The following is a 20,616-nucleotide window of genomic DNA, read 5'->3' as shown; positions in this document are numbered from 1 at the left end:
GCCACACTTCTCCAGTCCGAATGACATCCCGATATCCTCACTGTAGATCCGCGTCAGGTAGATTAGCGAGTCGATGTCTCGTTCATTCTTAGCATACAGCTTGATGTCATCCATGTAGAGGAGGTGGCTGATGGTAGTTCCACTTCTGAACCTGTACCCGTAGCCAGTATACACACACACACACAGAGTATACATTTTAAACAAACAATTTAATACTGATACACAGTGATAATGATTGTCAAGCTCGGTGAGCCCAGCACACCCTAATGCAGGGGTGGGAAAATGGCCCCATTTTCCCAGGGTGGCAATAATAATTCCTATACAGAGAATTAATTGGTGATGTTCAGTTTGTGATGGAAGCATATTTAGCACCAAATCTTGAGTGGGCTGAAACCAAAAATTCCCTTTCCCCACTGTGTGACTGCATGAGGACTCCCACAAGAGTCCCCTGAGACACAAGATGCCAAGGTTCAGTGGGGCAGAGGAGTCACGACAGCCCCTGGTCCTTCTCTGCATTTGCCCATGGGGTGAGGCAGGCACACCAGAGGGAGCTATATGTTCTAGTCTAATAGATGGAACAGACTGTGCAACCCCTTCAGCTCAGAGAAGCCCCAGAAAAGACTGCGCCTGTCTTACGTACAAAGTCAGTGTTAATCCTGAGAAGTGGTACAACTCCGCACTGCCCCTAGGCAGGGCTGTGGCATAGATATTCCTAGTATGAGAGGAGTAGCTGTGTTAGTCTATATCCACAAAAACAAACAATGAGGAGTCCGGTGGCACCTTAAAGACTAACAGATTTAGTTGGGCATAAACTTTGGTGGGTAAAAAACCCACTTCTTCAGATGCAGCTGTGGGTTTTTTACCCACCAAAGTTTATGCCCAACTAAATCTGTTAGTCTTTAAGGTGCCACTGGACGCCTCCTTGTTTTTGTAGATATTCCAATTTATCCCTTATATAGGTTTATTATAAGTTTAGCAGGAGCTGTTCTTTTTCTGTGGGAAAATGCAGACTGAGATGGTTGCGTCTCACTTTGCAACAGATGGCTGATTTGTGACACAGGCTACTCCCTTTCCACCTATTTACTCCCATACCAGAATGTGGGGGCTACATGATTTTTGGCAGGGGTCTTTCACACAATAGTGTCAGAACATTGGTAAGGCCCTCCCCAGAACACACTGCCCTAGTTTAGTGACCAAGGGGGTTTAAATAAAATTGTAGTGTTCGATGGGTGGAAGGGAAGCAATGTTTTGGGATGAAAGTTACATCTAAACCAGCTCAGCCCAGTGGTATGGGTAGTTTTACTCTCTACCTCGACAGAATTGAAATCCTTGCTATCTAAGATACTAAAACGGAAATCCAATGTTGTAGGGTTTCTCTTCTGCCTCCGTTTATTTTTGCTCTCATTAGTCTGTTTAGCCATTGGTGGATGAACCAAGTAATACTGCATGTCATTCAGGAAGTGACAACGCAAGACTGAGGCACAGTGAGGGACTCTTGGACAGGCAGTGGGTGAGATATGGCTGTTTAAGCATCAGGCTAGTAAGCCATGAATTGTGATGGTGAGGCCTGAATGATTTGAAAGAGTGACATCAGCAGGGACATAGACCTAGAGCCTGCAGAAGGGTATGGAGCATCTTGGCAATGGAATGTGGAAGGGCCTGCAGCAGTGGAGAGGCAAGGAAGCCTAGAATTTGAGTGAGAGCTCTGTCGTAAGAGACACAGAATCAAAATGACATAGAAGGGACCTAAAAGAAAATGGGAATTTGCTTCCTGCAAGGCCTCTTTGGATTATGGAGGAGTTTCATGTAGCATAAGTAAAATTGTATATCATATCTAAGTTGGAAATGTCTGATATTTCAGTTCCTGGTAATGCTCACATTATATTTACAATATATAAACAATTAAGACATGAGTAGCTCCTAGCTATGAAATGTGTTGAATTATGCACTATTTAAATCTATCACTTAACCTTTTATGGCTTATAACATTCAAATAGCTAAGGAACTCTCAGTGAAGATAAATTAGGCAGAGGGGTATATACACGTACACCACTGGTCTCTAGTGGATGGAATTAAAATCTCTTGGCTGTGAATCATAGCTCCTGTAGTGCTACCTGTGACTGGAGAGCCTTCTTTAGCTTAGATGATAGGGCCTGTGCTTTGAAGAGATTTCATCTACCCCCATGAATATGTGAGTGGCTTAGGGTTGCCAACTTTCTAATCACACAATACTAAACACCCTAACCCCCCCCCCCTTACCTGAGGCCCAGCCCCCGGCTTGCTACATTCTCCCTTCCTCGGTGGCTTGCTGTCCCACACCCTCACTTACTTTCACTGGGCTGGAGCATGGGGTTAGGGTGTGGAAGGGGGTGAGGGCTCTAAGTGGAGGTGCAGGCTCCAATATGGGGCCAGAAATTAGGGGTTCAGAGTGTGGGAGAGGGCTCCAGGCTGGGGTAGGGAGTTAGGGTGTGAGAGGGAGTGAGGTATCTGGCTGGAGGTGTGAGCGCTGGGGTTTGGCCAGGGATGAGGGGTTTGGGGTGCAGGAGAGGGCTCCAGGTTGAGGGGTGAGGCAAAGGGGTTCAGGGTGTGGGCAGGAGCTCTGGGCTGGGGTAGGGGGTTGGGGTGCAGCAAGGGGTGAGGGCTCCATCTGGGCGTGCAGACTCCAGGGTGGGGCTGGGGATGAGGGGTTTGAGGGTGCAGGAGGCGGCTCTGGGTTTGGGGGAGGCTCAAGGCTGGGGCAGGGGGTTGGGGCTCGGGGATGGGCTGCAGGCTTAACTCCAGTGTCTTGCAGTCAGCGGTGCAGTGGGGGAGGGGGTGAAAAGGGGGGATTCTTGCCTGTCCTGACTCCATCCTGTGCCCCAGAAACGGACAGCAGATCCAACTCTTAGGCAGAGGTGCGACAGGCAGCTCTGCGTGCTGCTCTTGCCCAGAGGCACCACCCCCACAGCTCCCATTGACCATGGTTCCCAGCCAGTGGGAGTGCAAAGCTGGTGCTTGGGGCGGGAGCAGTGCATGGAGCCCTGTGGCTTCCCTGCCTAGGAGCTGGACCTGCTGGCCACTTCTGGTGCACAGTATGGAGCCAGGACAGGTAGGGACTAGGCTGCCTTAGACCCTCAACACCGCTGCCCGAACTTTTAATGGCTCAGTAAGCAATGCTGACCGGAACCGCCAGGGTCCCTTTTCGACCGAGTGTTCCAATCGAAAACTGGACACCTGGTCATCCTAGAGTGGCTAAGTGTTGCAATGTGATCGTGGATTTCTTATAATTTTTAAAAGCACCAAACTTGGCAAACACTAGATTCTAGACTCTGTGTGTCCCTCTCCCAATTTCAGCCTTGATATCTCCACTTATCACACAAGTAAAGTTTTTGTTTTTCAAGAGCGAGAGAGAACAGTAGTGTCATTGCTCACAGAAGTCGCTCAGCAATTCATGCAGACTGCAGGATCAATGAACACAGTGGAGTATAACATGTTATGAATGGAACAAAGAGGTTAGGTACATTTGAATGAGGGAGCACAGCTGTCAGAATTACTCTTGTGTCCAGATTTTATTCTGGAAACTGTAGGGAAGCTACTGTCTTCTTCCTTTGAGATTTGTGTAGGGCATTTACTGTATCAAGTAGTGTACTGCATTTCTAATGGAAGCAGCTAGAAGAATGAAAGAAATCAGATAGCATAGTCTCTGGGAGCCTGTGCTGTTGCCAAGCAGATTATGTGCCGTAATCTGTAAGCACTGAACTGTGTTTGAATTATGAGGAACCTCTCTCTCGCTTTTGTTTTAGCCCCCCAGGAGACAGGATGTTTCCGGCCTGTTAATGTCACAGCATGACCTATTAATAACCTGTGAAAGAGTTCCTCCAATCAGAGGCCTCCCTCTTCCCTGAGCAGCTGCAGTCATATAGATCAAATGCCTCACTTGTATGCAATTCATTGAGAAAAATTCAAGCATGTGGCCTGAGGTTTCCCTGATGACTGTCTGTGGATGATGATTTCTGCCATCTGTTCTGGCGGCCTGCAGGTCCCGGAAACATTGAGGTGTATGCTTCTTCTGGCCATATGTGGGATTCTAAATGAAACCTGAGCTGCTGTCCAACTGTCTGTGAATATCAGATGCATTTGAATTGTCTTTCCACACAGGGAGGAGAGGGAGGTCTTTTGTTTAACCCTTTAATCTAAACCGATGTGCAGTGCATACATACTAATCGTTCACAAAGCAATAGCATTATCATCTGCATCGTGCCAGCAGTTGCTTCTGGAACTACTTTTTTGCATTTATATTTCTGCCTGTGTTCATAGAAAATGCTAGGAGTGGTGGTTTTCTGACTAAATATACAGCATTGAATCAAATGCACCCGTTCTGCATCTCAACTGGTTGCACTTCAGTTACACCAGGAATTAATATGCGCTGTTTGTTTCTAATTTGTTGTAAGGAAAACTGCAGCAGTATAAACTGCACGTTAATATATCACAAAGGGTCATTCATCACAAAGAGTCATGTGTTCAAGGAATATCAGCAGTGTCAGACCCATTTATTGGGACAGAGGGAAATTGCACCAGCTTTGTACATGAACATGAATGTAAAATAAGTTGGCAAATTGCAAATCTTGGTGAATCAGGCTTTCATGTAAGGGAATTTTTTTAAATATATCAAACAAATGGAAATTCACTTGACTTTCATGTGCTTCAATGTTGTTCTCCCTATCTTTAATTACCAAGATAGTTGTAATTTTGGGCCTCATCGTGTGATGTGCTGAGCATCAGTCTCCAGTGGAAGCTGAGGGGTACTCATTGCCTGTCAGGATCTGACCCTGATGGAAGGGATTTTTCTTTCACGGAAACAGCGCATCTTCTGCCCACTTACTGATCCTGCACTGAAGTAATAATTATAATACATTTGCACCTCAACCATAATTTCAAGGCACTGAACTGTGAAATTGTAAACACCAGATTATCATGTTGCTGTTTGAGAAAGAAGAGGAAGCTGGGACAGGAAGATGAAAGTTCATACTAGTACAATACAGATTTAAACAATAAGAGTATTTTTTACCAATGATTCTCTCATCAGGACCAGGTTTAAGGTCCCGTGGAAGAGGTATAAATGTAACCTGCAGACCCAGAGGAAAGACACTTTAACACGCCAGATGGACTGCTCCCACGGTTGGTTATCGAATCCATCCTTCCCCCTAGTTGTCCAGTTCCCCAAAAAGGTATGTTGCTATTGTCCACCTGAAATGTCAGTGCTGTATTATACTTTGATACAGAGAAAATGCAATATGGGATTTTACCACTGCAAATTTCTGTTGGTGTTGAATCATGAGGCTGCTTTTCTTGGAAAAGGTCTGGGATCGACATATTGATTTCCAAAGTATTTTTTGTTAGTGGAGACTACTTGACAAATCATCAGTACAATTAACAGAAAAGTTATTTACCTAGTATGTGAGGCTGCTGTACAATTGCTGAAAGTATTAAGAACAGCTGCTTTGACTTCTTGGAGCTGTTGCCCGGAGCAGGTAGTGGAGCTGTTTAAGATGCTTAAGTAGCTTCAAAGTTTAAAGAAGAAAGAGAAAGAAATATAAGCAATTGCCTTCTTCAGCCACCAAGTAGGATCCAAATGTTATAGCCCTTCATTCAGGGTACTGGAACTAAGGGTCTGGGGGGTGCAGCAGGACCCCCTGACTTAAAGTGTTTTCCATCATATAAAGGGTTTACAGTTTTGTTCAATGGCTATTAGCACCCCCACTACAAAAATTGTTCCAACGCCACTGCCTTCATTTGTTGAATGGTAAGAGAAGAGCATCTGCATATGGTACAAGATGTTTCACATTTTCAGATGCAAGTTAAATACCTTCACAACATGACCTCAACCAGTTATTTTTAGATGATATTTTGCTACTAATATTGTTGGTGCTAGTCACAGAATTTCAAAAGCACTTATTAGCAATGGCCCATATTACTGCAGTCTTTGTGTTATAGTATTTGTGTTATAGGCACTTGGAAAGAACATGACAGAAGCGTGCACATATGTTCAGAATATTAGTGGCATAGATGGGGAGGGGGAGATCAGGGCTTGCACACAAAGTCTCCAGCATTCCTTTCCTTTGTGTTGACTTATGCTTTTTACATACTGTGCCAAAATCAATGTACAGGAGAGAGATTGAAAGCAGATATTAGAAGACAATTCAATACTTCTTGAAAAAATATTTCTATTCTACTGATCTTTAATTTTTTTTTTTAAAAAACCACCCCAGACACAGGAAGCATGTGCTGCAACTTAACAAAAATGATTTTCCATAACCCAGGATGATCTAATGTTACCTCTTCTTTCTGTTTTCCATCATCTTAATAACAGCTTTTGTTTCTATTGGCCAATCAAAGGATACCTTGTTTGCCAGCTCAAGTGAGATAGATGGTGGACAGGAGACTATAGAAGAGGGGATGACTTTCAGGTGGCTTGCAGACCACATTTATGAAACAAAGCCGTGGTGAAACCATTTCCCTTCTTTTGGTCTGAGTACGCTAGAGGTTACTGTAATGTCTGCGGCTGACCGTAGAAATTTCTCCCACCTCTCCCCTAGCAGTTGTCTAGGTTTTAATTTTTAAAATAAAATTAACTTTAATTAACTGTAATTTAACTGTAATTGTGTCAGGAAAATCTTCTATTTGTATATTCCTCTTGCATAAATCTCTGTATCACGTAAAAAGCCTGTAAGTGGTTTGACAGATGAAGGCAGCTTTTAACACTGTATTTGAAGCTCTGAGTGACTAAATCAAGTAATCAAATTCATTCCAAAAATGGCTTTTTCGAGAGTCTGTCTAAAAATTTCTATCACAGAGAATCTCTCCCTCAACCCTCGTTTTCAAAACAAGCCAGGTATTTATACTTGCGCAGCGATGTATGTCTCATTCCTCTTTTCAGTTATTCACATCATGCACAGTATGCCTTGGCTTGCACTCAGAAATGAGGTGAGGTGCTGTGAAACGTCACTAACAAATAATATTATGGGAGTTGGAGCTAGAAATCAAAAAGGAGATGCAAACTGAGCTTTGTTTTCAAATTCTTCCGCTGTACTTCTCAGATGCAATTTGGATTCTAATGGGATATCAAATAGGAAACATCTCAGGGAAAAATTCTGGAATTTAAGAAAATAACTTTTAAACCTTAGGACTCAGAAGAGAAATATTATCATCCTCAGTAAATAGCATTGAGGGGCTGAACATACCTATTTCATTCCTTTCCTCCAGTCATCATTAATATTCCTCCCCAGTTTCCATATTTCAGTGGGAATTGTGCTTCTGCACCTGAGGGCCAGACTTAGTCCCACCTAGAGAATTACCCTTTTTTCCCTCTCCAATTAATGTCAACTAATTGTTGAACTCATTGCTGTCATATATGCCATATCTCTTTAGAAGATTAGAAGCAATTCAAAGGAGAGCAACACAAATGATTAGGGGACTTGATCCATCGCGAAAGAGCAACAGAACTCAGTTTAAATGTTCAAATATGTCCATTAAATTTGGGTGCCTGAATTCATGGGTATTCACTTTAGATAGCAGAGGTCTAGCTTTCAGAAGTAATGAACACTCCTAGCTCCTATTGACTTCAGTTGAGTTTTGGTGCATAGCAACTCTGAAAATCAAGTCCTAGGCACCTCAGGTTGGACATCTATAAACCGGACCATTCCTAATCACTGGACATTTGGACCTTAATGTACATAGCCTGGATAAATAATGACTAAGAGGAAGATGGGGGTGCAATGGCTATCTACAAGTATATGATGTTTCAATGCTCAGATGCTATGCTATCCTAGAAATATCTAAAATAGATAAAGAGTCAAAGGTGTGTGAGGTAATAACTTTCACTGGACCAACTTCGGTGGGTGAGAGAGACAAGTTTTGAGTCACACAGAGCTCTTCTTCAAGTCTGGGAAGGGTACTCCCAGCACCACAGCTGACTGCAAGGTGGAACTACACTGCATAAGATACCTGCAGTAATAGAAGGGTCACAAAGTGATAGGAATTGTTTGGAGTCACCCAAAGAAATAGAAACTGATTAGAGAATTTCCCTTTTAACAAAAAAATAATTTTTTTCCTTTGCTCAATTTAGACCTATCACTGACAGGGCTTGAGAGATGACCTGTCAGACCCAGACGACCACCTGTCTGGACTAAAGACTATGTTATGTAGTATCTACAGTGTTTCCAGTGTAATATTTCTGCCAATAGTATAGTCTCTTGTTTCCTATTTGTTTCTGTGGTTAGAACAACAATGTTTATTTTAATTGGGAGAGTTTCTTAAGAGAGGAGAGAATGTGGTGTCTAGATGTTGCTTGTAATTATTAGTACTGGGAGCACTGGCTGTTGGCAGTCTGAAAGGACAGCAAGCAGGAAGGAGGGGGGAGGAGTTGAGGAGGCTGAGTGAGAGTTACAGAGGGTGCAGCAGCAACTTGGTACAGAGATTTCCACTGTAAAAATAAAGTCCTGTTGAAGCTTGTTAGTACCTTGCCTGCTTGATACAACAACTGTCCAGGAGAGGGCTGGGGAGCACAAGAGATACGTATCTGGGAGAAAATCCAGAACCGTGAGTGTCTTGGGGTCACCTTGCAGTATGACAAAGTCTGGTGAGAGCCAGACTGTAACCCGTGTGTGACTGGAAGGCTGCATTTGCACGCAGATGTTCAGGGTGTGACTTGCAGACTGAAAGCCTGTTTGTGAACTTAAAGCCTGTTTGTGGGAGCTACTACCAGCAAGGTGTTGTAAGGCACTCAAAGTTGCAGGGCAGGGGTGACAGCCCCTCACTGGTCTGGACTGCACCCTAATATGTCACAGTATTACTGACAGTGCTTAGGTACTGACAAGAGTAACCCATGTCTTCCCTGACAACAACAATCAAAAACATGAGGAGCTTAGCAGGCCATTGCAGAATAAACTGCGCTGAGAAGTAACAGTACCTCTGGGATCAGAGCCATCAGGGTTCAGAGACAGTACTTATTATTAACAGCTAACCTGCCAGAATTCCCTTTCATTTTAAGGTTGTCTCCTAATTTCCCTTGTAGACATCACTGCCTGTGCATGTTGTGAGTTTGCATTTGATTTTCAGGTAAAGGGGATGATGTAATTGTAGCCAGTGGAGTCAAAGGAGCCATGGGGCACAGGTATTAATCTTTTGTTACCTGCCATGCATCAAGGTAATGGGCCAGTCAATAAAGACTTGTGTTCTACCATCCTACCTTTTATTACAATGATCATTTTGGGCTAGATTCTTTTATCCTTGCTTATACTAAGTAGTATCTTACTGCTCAAATACTCTAGAATCAATGGGACTATCCAAAATATAGGTTCTACTCTAAGGGTACGTCTACACTACGGGATTATTCCGATTTTACATAAACCGGTTTTGTAAAACAGATTGTATAAAGTCGAGTGCACGCAGCCACACTAAGCACAATTTAATTGGTGGAGATGGTCCAAGGCTTAACGAGGCAAGCGTCGAAATTAATCTGGAGCCGTTGCCTGTGGAGTTAGAACCTATCCCGTAGCTATTCCCATAGTTCCCGCAGCTACCCCACCCATGTAAGTCTGGGTTGAGATCCCAATAGGCCAATGATGGTGCAAAAATAGTGTACGCGGTGATTCTGGGTAAATTGGCGTCACATCAATTCCTATCTCGGTCTGAAGAATAACGCAGACAATCATTTCACGCCTTTTTCCCTGGATTAGGTCTGCAGATGCGCATCAGCATGGACACCCTCCTGGAGGCACACGTTTTCCTGCTTTGTCACTGTCACCCGTAGTGTACTGAGATGCCGCTGACGGAGGGAATTAACGGTTACTGCAGCGCTTAACCAGCCAGCATTCTCATTTGCCTTTCAATCGATAGCAGAGATTGGTTTGGCATGTGTCTTTCTGTCTGTCATGCCATTGTACGAGGGTGATGAGATGTACTGGTTATCAGTCGTCTGGTGCCATCTGCTGTGTCATGGGTGCCCCTGGCTGAGGCGGTCGGGCAGGGGCGCAAAGAAAAAATGGAATCGAACTCTGGGTCAAATTCCCTTTCTTTGACTAGTCCCTGTGTCTCTCTCAAAATCAAGTCAAGTCCTGTCTAGATATATGGGCAGTGTGCCTAGAGAACCAGCTGTACTAAACAATAGCACGTGCTCCGTGTTAGATCCGCGAATGATGAGCCCATGCCATTCGGTAGGGGATTGCCCTGGCAACAAACCCAACCCATTGCTCCCTGCTCCCTCAACCACTCCTGAGCTACCGTTGCAGTGTCCCCCCCCCCACTATGTGTGATGAAAGTAATAAAGAATGCAGGAAATAAGAAACACTGGCTTGTTAGTGAGATAAATGAGGGGGAGGCACGCTCCCACTGCGTTATGATGAGTCCAGGCAGTACGAATCTTTTCTTAGACATGAAAGAAGGGGGCTGTTGGAGCTCAGACCCCCAGTTTGCTAATGTGAAGACAGTTTACGGCAGCCATCGTGTACCACATCTACTGGGATTGACGGAGTATTCCTTTTTATACACCAGGTGCTCCCGCCGACCTTCACCTGAGGCCAGCCAGGAAACACTCATGGGACTGGATGAGGACGAATGATACATCATATTGTACCGTCTGCCACCGGGGAGGAAGGAGGGGGAGAGGTTGCTGTCGCTTCTACTGGCTGCAGCATACGTTCATCTACCAGACAGCATGATGCAGGTTACGCGACACTACGGTGACGGTATAAACAAGTCAAGAGACGATGATTTTTTCTACATTGTATTCACGGCGGGAGGGTGGGGTAAATTGGCCAAGGTTATACCTGACCCCCCAGACACAGTGTTTGACCCTACAGGCATGGAGCCTCATTGCCAAAATGCAAATGCTTTTCGGAGATGCGGGACTGCTGGAGTAGCTGAGTCCTCAGTACCCCCTCCTCCCTCCTAGAGGTCCTCATTCTGGTTCATACGCGCTGCTAAGCTCAACGCACCCTGTAGCATGAGTCGCGCCCGCGCTGCGCCTCTTCTGCGAGCATATGCTTTAGGCTGATTTGAGCGTTTCTGGAAACGGAGCTGTATGACAGATTTGGCTTCATCCAGCAAGTCCAGATCCGTATCCTTGCGGCCGCAGGGAGCTCGCTTCTTTGATATGTGCGCGGACCCCTAGCTATCGCACCACCCCGCTGTGATCAGAGCATCCGCGGGAAACAGGAAATGAAATTCAAAAGTTCGCGGGGCTTTTCCTGTCTACCTGGCCAGTGCATCCGAGTTCAGATTGCTGTCCAGAGCAGTCACAATGGTGCACTGTGGGATACCGCCCAGAGGCCAATACCATCAATTTGCAGCCAGACTAACCCTAATCCGATATGGTAATACCGATTTCAGCGCTACTTCTCTCGTCGGGGAGGAGTACAGAAAGCGGTTTAAAGAGCCCTTTATATCGATACAAAGGGCCTCGTTGTGTGGACGGGTGCAGCGTTAAATCGGTTTAACGCTGCTAAAATTGGTATAAACGCGTAGTGTAGACCAGGCCTAAGTGAGCAGCTGTGAGAATCGGCCCTTTGCTTGTGTGTTGTACCCTTTTGCCCTTACTCTGTTTGTTATCTTTAGATTGGGAACACTAGGAGACAGGGACTGTCATCCAGGGGTGCTGGAACAACTTGCATAATGGGGGTGCTGACAGCCATTGAACCAAACTGTAAACCCTGTATATAATAGAAACCACTCCAAGTCAGGGGGTGCTGCAGCACCACCTGCACCCATAGTTCCAGCACCTATGCTGTCTTCATACATGTTACCGCAGTGCTTCGTACACTGAAGACAAATCCTGATAGACTTTGAACGCTATTGCAATAAAATAATAATGCCAGTAGCAGGAAGGTTAATATACTAATCCATATCAGGAATGATTTCAGTAGTACTCTTAGTATCTGATCCTATCCTCTGGAAACTTTCATGCTAGCAACAAGGAACAGTCTGTTTTACATCCATTTCAACTATGGTGTCTGCCTGTTTCTGTGAGAACAGAAACTTTGTTTCAGTTGCTTGCACAATTGCACTTTTGAGGACAAAAGATTTGCAGCCTAAACAGCTGGATCACTTCCTCCCACCAGGCTGTCCTTGGAGACATGCAGCCCATTAAAAGCAAGCCCACAGATTCCATTTCAACAGATGCAGCTCACATTTATTCAGGGTACAATTGATGGGATGACTCACTGCACAGCTAATGCAAGTTTACATTTTTTAAAATTATACCTTGAGTTCATTCAGGCAAAATAGATTTTACTGCCTTTAATGTGCTATTTTAAGGGCAGGTAACAGGACAAGGCACATAGGTAGAAATGGAGAGACATGATTGTTCCTGCACAAGCATGTAATCAAAGCATGCAATTAAAAACAGTCTACCAGTGGAGAATGCCTACAGTATGTAACAGTTCGACTTGTTTGGAACAAAGTGTAATGCATTTATATCTCTGCTTTCACACAGACCTGAGGAAGCAAAACAGGCCAGACCCTCAGATAATGTAAATTACTCCATTTACTTCAAAGGAACTATACTGATTTACAACAATTGAGGATCTTGCCCACTGTGTCATGATAATATGAATCCTAATCAACCCAAGATCTACACTTTGAGTGAGTGAATGAGTGTGTGTGTGTGTCTAAACAGAAACTGGGAATGGGCAACAGGATGATCACTTGATGATTACCTGTTCTCTTCATCCCCTCTGAAGCACCTGGCATTGGCACTGTCGGAAGACATGATACTGGGCTACAGGGACCTTTGGTCTGACCCAGTATGGCCGTTCTTATGTTCTTAACAGTTAAAAGCCCTTGAGAGATGGATCAGCTGATTGTTATAAACTAAGGACAAACCTGAACTTTCACCTAGAACTTGAACAATCTGAAATCAAGCCATTTGTGAGATCTGAATAAGTTTGGATAACTTACTTCCCCAGTTCTTTCCATCTTCATGCCTGATTGCTTCCCTGTTCCAGACTGGCCCACAAGCGAAACTGTCAAAATACCATGAGAGAGGTTGTTTTTATTGTAATGTGCATTCAGCCAACAGGAATTTCTGAACATCTCATTCCTAATTCTGTTGTGAAGACTTGAGAGGTTTAGCTGAACATCCATTCCAAACTTTTATAATTTTAATGATCAGAGGTGAAATCCTGGCCCAACTAACGACAATGACAAAACTCACATTCACTTGAATGGTGCTAGGATTTCACCCCACCAGTTTGTCATAAAGCAAAAAAAGGTCAGTCTGTTGGTCTGTCTGCAGTATGAAATTTACAAGTTGATGTAGTTCCTTCATTTGGTTTCAAAGAGAAGAATAATTGATATAGTGTCTGTAAACAGAATGAATTTTCAACTATTCGAGAAGTTTGTTTTTTTTTTAATCTGAATTCATGCTTCATGTCATTTGTTTTAGGCAAGTTTTTTTCTTTCCAGTTCTGAGAACAGTTATTATAATCATGAAATAGCACAAGCTGGTCTCATTATCCTGACACCATAACACCTCCACTACCCTCTGGCTACCTACTCTCTACAAATTATTGTACTGTGGAAAATGTGTGGGTGGGAGGTTATTGGGGGCGGGGGGGAGGTGGCGAACATCTGAGAAGCCGTATTTGAAAAAGTCTACACCTGCCCCAGCATCACTACTTATTGCCATGATTTCAATGACATGATAAACAATGTAAAATCTCCCCTCCTCCCCCTGTGCTTTGGTATGTGGGGTCATGTGGCAAAGTCTAAGAAAGGTGACTTTCAACATTTAATGTACGGCTAAAAAGTACATTGTCACTTGTTGCACTGAATGGATATTATGTTTTTGTGAGAATAAGGGCAGCTGGTCCAGCCAGAGGCTAAATGATGGTTCAGAGATTATCTAAAATGCAATATTAGCATTGATGCAACCGCTTTAGTACTCTACAGTAATGGCCTAAAATGCTACAGTGATACTATGCAAGTTGGAGGGTGAAATCCTGGCTGCACTGAAGTCCATTGCTGTTTATAGACCCAGGATTTTACACGTAGTGTTTTTGACATTAGAGTGTCTCTTTCCCTTCTTCCACAAGAGTATTCTAATAATATTTTTTGAGAGATGCCAGGCAGCATACTTTATCTTATTCTGGAATTGTCAAATTGGAATGTGGTCTGCCTGGAGTGATCTTTTTGTATTTGCCTGAGTGTACTGCTGTTATATGTGAACATGCAATACTGATCTCATTAGAGCGCATGACATTCTAAAATATGTATCCTTCCTGGTGATCTCAAATAGAAGACTTTTTATCCAGAGAAAACAATTTGCTAACAGCTGGGCAGTCCTTATGGTGCACATGCCCTCATTGCAGTCACAGGAAGTTCACTGGAGATGTAGAAAAGAAAGATCAAATGTATAATGTCCTGCATGGAACAAATGTGGAAGATTAGAGGCAGCCAGGGTGAATGCTTAATTCTGCAAATAAATTCTGCAGAGGTTTGACAAGAGTCAATAAATAAACTCGTAAAGCCAGAGGAAGATTTTCCTAAATAGTGCAAGTGAGCCCTAATTTACGATTTCTAATTTGATGAAAGTCCCTTTATTGTATCTGAAATTCTTTTGTTTCTCCTGGCCTAAAAGCAGGCTATTGTCTCTCTCTCTCTCTCTCTCTCACACACACACCTGATTTTTAAGGGATAGTTTTGTATGTCTTTGTAGCAGATTGGGCTGTGGGCAGTCACGCTGAGTGGTAAAAGCAAGAGTTTTGCCTACTGGTTAGAGCTACGTCCAGTGGGGCAGAGACCAGAAAACAAGCCAAGGATCAGTAACAGAGGGACAGAAGCCAAATGCCAGAACCAGATGGTAAATTGGAGTTAAAAGCCAGAGGTGGAGCGAGGGATCAGTACTGGAGCAACAGAAGCTGAGTGCCAGAAATCAAGGGACAACTGGAGTTATAAACCAAAGGCAGAGCTAGGGATTGAAGCCAGAAAATCTGAAGTTGTAGCAGGAACTGGAGCAGAGTGGGAGCAGGGAGTGGAAGCAGGGCTAAAATGAAGCTGGAGCAGAGACTGTAAAAAGGGCAAGTGCAGCTGTGGGCATGGTACACATTGAGCAGCCACTGATCTGCTGTGGTGGCCAGGCTTATAAGCAGGGTTGCTAAACCAGCAGCCAATCAGGAGCTGTGGTCACTCTATCAGTTCCAAGGCAGGGCAGCTGGGCTCACTGGTTGCCTAGCAGTCAAGTTAGGGAGGGAGTCCCCTGGGCTGTATCAGGAGCTGTGGTCACTCTATCAGTTCCAAGGCAGGGCAGCTGGGCTCACTGGTTGCCTAGCAGTCAAGTTAGGGAGGGAGTCCCCTGGGCTGTATCCCTCCCAGTCAGTCAGATATTGAGTCTTCCCTGGACTCAGCAAAAATCCAGAACCTGCTGGACTATTTATTCCTCTTGGCCCTGCATGCTTATCAGTGGAGGGGGGAGTAGTGTGGTGTGGGGAGAGATTCTTGATGAAAGGGTTCAGGAGGGAGATGAGGAACACGGTGCAGATCTTATGGGATTCTGGCAGCTGCAAGTGAATGCTACTGAGTTAAGTTGTTCTGTGATCACAAATGGCCCCAAGTACTTGTGGTCAAGCTTTGCAGATAGACAGGTGGAGCACAGTGCTGGGTGGGCAGGGAAACTTTATCCCTACCTGGAGGTTGGGGGCAACTGATGGTGTCAGTCAGTGCGGTGCTTGTATACTATCTTAGCCTCTTCTAACAGGTGCCTCTGCAGGGTCACGATCCCTAAGGGAGTGGGTGGGTGATTGGCCCCAAGGCCAGGAGCAACCCATCAATGGTTTCCACCAGATCTGGGGAATTCTTACTCATGGAAGGGATCCCATGGGTCTTAGCCACATCTTAGTCCATAAAGTTTCCTGAAGCCCCCTAAGACAGTCAGCACCTCCAGGTGGATCACTGGGCATATTGGGAGTAGAAGCTGCCATGGCAATCGGAAATGCATCAAGGGTAGATTCGTGGTGGCTACCATCCTGATGAGGTGTGTGGAGGTCAAGAGTCTTTGGAGGAGGAAAGGGATTGGCCCAGCCTTGACCCCCTTGTTGGGGCTGGAGCTTGATGTTTCCCAACCTCAAGACTGGTTGGAACTTCCCAGGGCTATCAGAAAGGTGCGGGCAGGCCTGGTCAACATGTGTGGATTGCAGGTCCTAGAGCAGGGTGTGCGACTGAAGGGTGGGAGGTCAGGACATTTTCAGAGCTTCAGGGGCTGGGTCACAGTCATGGTGTCACTTTGTAAGGCAATTGTCAATTCTGATACATAGATGGATGAGGTCATCATGATGGGATGGCAGCTTAACCCACAGCAGTTTATCCTTTACATCATTCAGCCAAATCCGAAACTGACAACACTGCATGGCTCATTCCACTCAGTGTCCACAGAGAAGCAACAGAATTCAGCAGCGTATTGGGCAGTCTATTGATGCCTTTGCTGGAGTGTTTGCAGTGCGGTTTCAGCAGTTCGGGTGTAGTTGGAGTCACTGAAGCTAACCAACATGCATAGATGACTGGTGCCTCTCCATACTGGAGGTGCACAACCTAAAGGGGAGGACAGCTGACCTCTCCACATGTCTCCTCCCCGCCCCTAGCCCAGGGCCCCCGTGCTTCCCCCCCCCAGCCCACATTACCTGCATGGGAGGAAAAGGCTCTGTCGTCTCGCTGTGCTGGCTCCCTCGCCTCCACATGTTCGGCAGCTCTCCCTGGAAACCAGGCCTGGGCGGGTGCAGGAAGGAGCCACTCCTGGTCGCTGAGCTGTGCAGTGTAACCAGCTGCCTGGGAGAGAGACTGGCTGTGAAGAGAACAGGGACTGGAGCAGAGCAGGAGCAGGGACTGGAGCAGAGGCAAATGCAGCTGCAGATGTGGTACATATTGAGCAGTCACTGATCTGCTGTGAGGGCCAGGTTTATAAGCAGGGCTGCTAAACCAGCAGCCAGTCAGGGGCTGTGGCCACTCTGTCAGTTCCAAGGCAGTGCAGCTGGGCTCACTGGTTGCCTAGCAGTGAGTTTAGGGAAGGAGCAGGCCAGCAGTTGGTCCTCGCTTGCCTTCCACATAGATATTTATAAAATCAAGGTTCACTTCTATAACTTTGTTCCTACTTTCTGTCACATACACTTTGTACAGGTCTGCTAACTGCCTTAGTATGGCAAACAGCTACAAATTGTTTATATTCTGTGCATTTTTTTAATATATCACCATTAGCTGGACACTCATCTCTTAAGATGTAGAAAATTTCATAGTGCATGCATTTAGTCTGAAAGATTCTCTAGGTAGCCTGGGACTCCCTCTTAGCCTCAGGATTTTTATGATAATGACGTTTAGTACTCACGCTGTCCCTGTTTACTCATGCTATCTTTACTTCTGACACCATCTCACATACACCTAGTAATGATAGGTTGTAGGACTGCTACTAGCAGGTCAGGCTTCAGTACCACTTATGGGCTGACTTAGGGTGACCGGACAGCAAGTATGAAAAATCAGGACCGGGAGTAATAGGCGCCTATAGAAGAAAATGCCCCAAAAATCAGGACTGTCCCTATAAAATAGGGACATCTGGTCACCCTAGGCTGACTACAGAGCTTCTTTCACAGAGCGCAATACATCAGATGTGTTCACTATAAGATGTTTTGATGCCCTCCCAGAAACTGACATTGTAAGCTTAAGGTCTGATATACACATCGCCACCTAGTGACTGAACAGCATAATACAATTTAGCATGCTTTTACATGATTAGCATATTGCTATAGAAGGTACCTGAGAATGAAATTGACCCTTTAGCAAATAACAAGAACAACATTATACTGATGAATGCAAATAGATAGGAAATACTGTTTTTCAGTTAAACTCCAGTTAGGTATTTTAGGTAAGTTCTCTGCTCTTGAAAGTTTCCTATCTCATAATCCTGGATACTGAAATTACCCATTTCATAACTGAGCAGGCATAAGACAGGCAGAAAGAGTCTGAACTTCCTGGCAGCAACCTATTGATGTACCACAACCAGATCCCTTTTCTGGAGGGACTATTTCTAGGGGGCGAGAAAGCAGCTCATCTGTATTACCTATTCAGTGCTAGGATTGCAAGGATGCTTGTCAATTTAGTGTGTGTGAGAGATGTGCCCACCTGGAACTAGTCTGAGACCTGAAATGCCTTTCACATGGACCACTGCCAAAATATCTGCTAGTATTGACTTGAAACTGGATCAGCTCATCCCGCTGTGGGAGATAGGAAGAAAAACAAACAGTGAGCCTTGTGGGATTCACAACAAAGTTTCCTGAGGAGAGGGGAGGAGATTTGTGGGCATGAAGTAGACAAGAGGATAGAGTTTATTGGAGATCAGAGACAAAGGAACTTGTGTCACCCCTGCAAAGAGCATCTCCATGGATGTGCCTCTCTACCTTGTTACTCTGTCTCTCCTGTTTGAAGCCATGCTACCGTTGGCTGAGTCCATGCAGTTGAGCAGTAGAAACTGTGGTAGGGACTCAGCATCAGTTAAACTAGCCCTTAGTGGCTTAAGGAATTAACTGCTAATGGGATATCTGCGCAGATATCTATGGGGCCAGAAACCAGCAAAGTGCAACATAATGCTTATTGGAAAATATAATTTCAACTATACATACAAAATGACGGGGTCTATTAGCTATTAACACTCAAGAAACAGAACTTGGAGTCACTGTGGATAGTTCTCTGAAAACATCTGTTCAATGTGCAGCAGCAGTCAAAAAAAGCTAACAGAATATTAGAAATTGTTAGGAAAGGGATAGATAGGATAGTAGATATAATGCCACTATATATATCCATGGTACATTCACATCTGGAATGCTGCTTGCAGTTCTGGTCACCCCATCTCCACTGGAAAAAGTACAGAGGAGGGCAACAAAAATGATGAGGGGTATGGAAAAGCTTCATATGAGGAGAGATTAAAAATACAGAGACTATTCATCTTAGAAAAGACACAACTGGGGGCGATATGATAGAGGACTATAAAATCATGAATGATCTGGAGAAAGTGAATAAGCAAGTGTTATTTATCCCTTCACATAACACAAGAACCAGGACTTACCTACTGAAATTAGGCAACAGGTTGAAAACAAACAGAAGGAAGTACTTCTTCATAGAATGTACAACTGACCCATGGAACTGATTGACAGGGGATGTGGCGAAGGCCAGAAGTATGAGTGGGTTCAAAACAAAATTAGATAATGACTATTAACCAAGATGGTCAGGGACACAACCCCATGTTCCAGGTGTCCCTAAACCTCTGACTGCCAGAAGCTGGAACTGGATGACAGGGGCTGGATCACTCAATAAAGTGCCCTGGTCAGTTCACTCCCTCTGAAGCACCTGGCACTAGCCACTATTGGAAGACAGGATGCTGGGCTAGATGGACCATTGGTCTGACCTAGTATGGCCTTTCTTATGTTAATGCTAAAAAGAACAGCTAGTCCTGACTCCCCTGTTCTATAAAATCTTGCAGAGCCTAGTCTTGTGATGCATCCATGGATGGGCTCCATGGGGTTCCAGGAAGAGGAAATGATACTGTGGATGCAGCACTCCTCTCTCCACCCCCATTTCTGCACTGTAGGTCTTTGTGTGTGCATCCCAAGGGGAAGTGCTTCTGAGTTGGATGCCTTCTACGCAGGTTAGTGGAGGAGATGATCTGAGCCAGTGTTATTAGGAACTTGAGCCAGATGTGAACTGGTGACCCAGAGACAAACTACTCCTCCTCTGCGTGCATCTGACGAAGTGAGTATTCACCCACGAAAGCTCATGCTCCAAAACGTCTGTTAGTCTATAAGGTGCCACAGGATTCTCTGCTACTCTCCTCTGTATTCCATTACCAATTCCCTGAGCCATTTCTGTTTATTCCCAGTCCAGCAGCTGAAAAATGCTGCTCACTTAAAGACCACTGCTGTCGCTAAATTGCTAACTATTGTTGAAAGTGCAGGTGGACAGTTGTTTTACATTCACAGTTCCCTTTTAAGCACCACTATCTTTTAGTGTGGAAATTGTACCACATATTACCAAGCATGTGATTAATTTAATTACGTGCCAATTCCAAAAGTCTTAATAGCACCTCATGCCATGAAAATACCACCATCTGCTGGTTGCATCCTTGCAGAAAAGAATGCAAGAGGAGGTGATTTTGTGCATTAAGCTTGGTCTGCTCAGTGAGAAAATTCTGGTTCAGATTTAGAGATTAGGGTTCCCTAAAAATCATTTATCCTGGATAGTGCTCCACATTACAGACATATGAAACAGACCCAGTAAAGCACGCTAGGAGCCTTTGGAATGAATGCCATTTTTTGCTTTGTGATATTGTTACCAGGAAGCTTGTGATGGTCAAATACCTCTAATACATTCTTTTACCAGATATATTTGTTAGAACAGATTAATGTAGTGACTTTCCTTTAAAAATAAATGTGAAGCAATATTCTACACATACATGAAGATACTGCACATACATGAAGATATGATGAGATAACTGGCTCTGTGGATGAGGGGAAAGCAGTGGATGTGTTATTTTTTGACTTTAGCAAAGCTTTTGATACGGTCTCCCACAGTATTCTTGCCAGCAAGTTAAAGAAGTATGGGCTGGAT

The sequence above is a fragment of the Chelonoidis abingdonii genome, chromosome 1 (genome assembly GCF_003597395.2).
Source record: "Chelonoidis abingdonii isolate Lonesome George chromosome 1, CheloAbing_2.0, whole genome shotgun sequence".
NCBI lineage: Eukaryota > Metazoa > Chordata > Testudines > Testudinidae > Chelonoidis > Chelonoidis abingdonii.
This window is presented reverse-complemented; position numbering follows the sequence as displayed.